At 38.8% G+C, this 3,969-nt stretch overlaps 1 long non-coding RNA gene across 1 annotated transcript; it reads left to right on the plus strand.

Moving 5' to 3' along the window:
- Positions 1-580: 580 nt before the first annotated feature.
- LOC107095090 lies at positions 581-3,305 on the plus strand. Its single transcript, XR_001481717.1, has 3 exons — positions 581-667; positions 2,768-2,818; positions 3,206-3,305. It is a non-coding gene; the product is annotated as an uncharacterized LOC107095090 (long non-coding RNA).
- Positions 3,306-3,969: the final 664 nt, after the last annotated feature.

Below are 3,969 nucleotides of genomic sequence, written 5' to 3' on the forward strand. Positions count from 1 at the left end.
CGATTCACAGTTAGAGAAGCATTTTATACATCTCCAGTCTGCCACATCATCACATCATTATGTCATAGATGTTAGCAGATGATTAGACATCCACTTTGTTCATAGCTGAAGGACACCGCTCTCATCACATTCCCAAATCTTTGCCTCGTACAGAATGAAGATTATAACTGTATATCCAGACAGAGGAACTATCTTAATTAGATAAACTACTGGTATCAGTTCTGACACGCAACAGGCAGGTTATATTATTGTGCAATAAACTCCCACATCATCAATGATAATTATCGTAACAGTTGCTTTACATCATCCTCCCCACATATTGAAATTATAAATATTTCTGCAACATTAAACTCTTTGTGGCTGAGTTTTTGCTAAGTTTTCTAGTTTCCATAGTTTTCTGTATTAAAGTCCTTTAGCACTTCCATTTTAAGAGCATGGCGCTCAGGTTGGTCATTAATCTGAAGATCATATCTTATTAGGTTTATAGATTATCTTACATCTTACCCGTTTCACTAAAAGCTGAATTGTTTAACAGTTTTGGTGTGATCTGATATTTCCCTGCCTAGAAGACATCCGGCACCAGGCTGTAGAGGAGATGATGCAGAGAATAAAGAGAGGAATTCAACTTCGACCAGTCAACCAGTCCCCCAACAGGAATGAACCAAAGGTGAGGCAATTTAAATTAGGCTAGAAGATCATCATTGATCTATTTTCTTAGTAGCTGTGGCTGATAGCCAATGAGAGCACTTAAATCCAGAGACAAGCACAGGGAGGTTGAAAAGACAAAACATCCTATTTATTTCCCAGCTGATCCCCACTGTAAGGATCTGGAAGGCAGAGATGGTTGCTGCAGTTTTAATGGTGAAGTAGATGGTATAAAAACATAAATCCAGAAATAACAGGAACTGAACCTAGGAGAAACACGGGAGAAAAACATTGTGCAGAAAGTCAGAGTTTTCCCTGTTTTCAAAGTTTGAAGACGTTTAATTCCCCATACAAGAACCTTTTTCAATTCAAAATTAATTTTGAATTGAAAAAGCTTACAGTTCAGTCCGAGCCAAGAGGATGAGGTTGATTCCAGCCCAGGTGCTGAAGTCCTGGAGGTCAGAGGACCTACAGGAGATCAGAACCAAGCAGATGAATTTTGGCAGGATAATCCAGAGGGCGAAGCCAAAGTCGGTGTCGAAGATGTGCTTGGGAGTCAGAGCCAGGAGATCAGAGATACGGTGAGGTATCGAGGGAGAATTCTAAGTTCAGGTCATATACAGGAAGGGATCCAGCACAAGTCGGAAGACAGGTCAGTCAAACAGATCATAATGGAAACCGGGAGGCTCAGAGGCAGTATGGGTCAGGATCAGTCAATCAGAAATACAGGATTGCTAGAAAACTTCTCACCACAGGTTGGAAAACAATCTGTCCCTGATGACTGGTCTGAAGGCTGGTTAAATAAAGGATGAAGCAGGAAGATCAAATGAACAGTAATAAGAACTGGGTCAAGCTAAGCAGGTGAATGAAATGAGTAATCAGACCAGTCATCAGTGCTAAGATCATGACGGCACTTTTAAAAACATTAGCTCTGCCATGCAACAGGCAGGTATTATTAGCGTTTAAAACACTCACACATCATCAATTAAAATAGTCCAAACAATACAACATTTATTTTCTGTAGTAAAGGTTATGGTTTTATTTATGTTTCATAATGAATCATTTTGATTAAAGCGTTGTAGCTATGGTCTCTAATTTAACAAACTTTGCATACTTTATTGATAATTAAATATTAATAACCAAAATAAAGTAATTTAGTTCTAGCTTTAGTGCATTTAAATAGCAAACATTCAAAACAAGTTTTAATGCACTAATATTCAAACGTGTGAATTTAGTGGACAGTTGCCTGATATTTTCCTTATTCTCCATCTTTGAAAAAAGCCTCAAAAGTACTTTTGCTTCACACCAAAGATAACATCATTGGCAGAGTTTGAGAAGAAGGAGAGAAGCAGCCCTAAATGTAGAATATATTAACCACTAATCACACGGAAAATGGAAAATGTGTCTTTGCTGCTAAAATCCTTGAAGTAAACCACCAGCAGCAGATATCAAGTGTTCTGGGGCCAGTTTTTCACATGTGTGTTTAGGGATGGGGGTGGGGGTGTGTTGGAGTTATACTATAGGTACTTGTGGGGACCAACGACTGGTGAAGAAAAGTTCTCCTCTTGGCGGTGAGGGTTAGCTTTAAGGCTAAGGTGTTAATTGAGTTCAGGTGAGGGTCAAGTCTGTTGGTAACGGTTAGCGTTAGGTCGTAGAAATAAATCCCATATGAATAGAAGTCAAAAGGAAAGTCCTCAGAAGCATAGCGTGACACAGATGTGTGTTTGTGTGTGTGTGAGCATATATTGTTCAGTGCTCTCAAATCCATCAGTGTTCAGGATTATCTAAGAGCTTCTTGTTTTGTTTAAAGATGCTGTACGGTCAGGACTTCTTTCAGTCCTCCTTAACAACTCTGTCAAATTAGATAGCATTAGCGGCTGCTCTGCGAGGTCATTAGAAATAATGAGGATGGAAAAATGGTCATGACTCGAAATGCTTATGTGTTAACACATTTGCTTCTTGTAGAAACCATACATCTTTATTCTAGAGTACAATGTTTCATCTTTGTGGTGAGAGAAGCAATTTATCATTTAAGTGCTGAATGAGGTAAAATAAGCATAATGTGTCAGGGCCGTTGTTTATTTACCAAAGCCATTTTCTCCTCCTATTTTCCTTTTATCAGATGGAGAGGCTGCCCTCTAATTCTGCCATTCAAGAACTTAAAGGAATCATGGTAATGGGACTTTGAAGCTGTGTTTTACTGCTTAAACCCTGCTTTTTTTCTTTATTTTAACTATAAAAAATATTTGAACATAGAAATATTTGCATAAATTTTATTTACGGTAAGAAAGAAGTTGATAAAAACAAATCCTCATATATGGCAATATAAAAGCATATGGAAGATAATTCAGTTCTTATCTTTATGTAAAGTTCAAAGTGGAAACAATTAATTGGTCAGTTAACTTGTTGGATGTATATATATATAGTAAATAATAAATGCAGAAATGTTTTTTAGGTTGAAAAGGTGCAGTTAATTAAATTAAAAAATGAAACGTTGCATTTATATTTTGGACATTCGTAGTCATTTTCCTGCAGTCACGTGATTTATTGACCCGTCCAGGAGAACTTCAACAAAGCTCGGCCTCCACCGAAAGCTGTGCCGCCTTCTGTGAACCCAGATGAGGAGCTGCAGAGGATTCTGCTGAGAAGGAGGGATGCCCTGAACTCCTGACACAGTCAAACACAGCTCCATCTCCCATTATAGAACCATTAAAAATCATCAGTTTTAAGTTTACTTTGAAATGTATTTTTCTTTTCTCATGAAAACTTTCATCTATCACAGCATGTTGATTACTTTCCACCAATGAATTGATCAGCTGTAATGTTTTTTATTGATGTAAACATTAAACAACTAACCATTTAGACTGGTTTAGGTATTAGTTGTTTAATGTTTGTTTATTTTTTTGTGTTTTAATATCTTAAACCAAGTGACTATATGTCTGGATACAGGTGTCATGAACTGAGGACAGAGGAACCCAGTATTCAAGGAGAGACAGTCAGTAGGAAAGTTCAGAACGTTTATTAAGTAAACAAACAAAACAAAAGCGGAGCTGTGGCTCGCGGACACTGCAGGAAGGGGAGCGGGGCACCGCCCAATCACAGACACTCTGGTTTAACAGTCCAGTCCTAGAATGTCCCCAAGTGCTGTAGTTCCAGAGGACATGCTGGAAGCAGATCCTGGTCAGGGATCCAGAACAGACAGGAACAGACAGGGACAGAATCGAGATCAGGCAGGAACAGAAACAGGTGGCAGGATCAGACTTCCAGGCATCCACAGGCTCCCAGGAGGGTTCAGAGTCTGACTGGGACCAGAAGCATGACCAG

This window comes from Cyprinodon variegatus, unplaced genomic scaffold, assembly GCF_000732505.1.
Source record: "Cyprinodon variegatus isolate N-32 unplaced genomic scaffold, C_variegatus-1.0 Scaffold523, whole genome shotgun sequence".
NCBI lineage: Eukaryota > Metazoa > Chordata > Actinopteri > Cyprinodontiformes > Cyprinodontidae > Cyprinodon > Cyprinodon variegatus.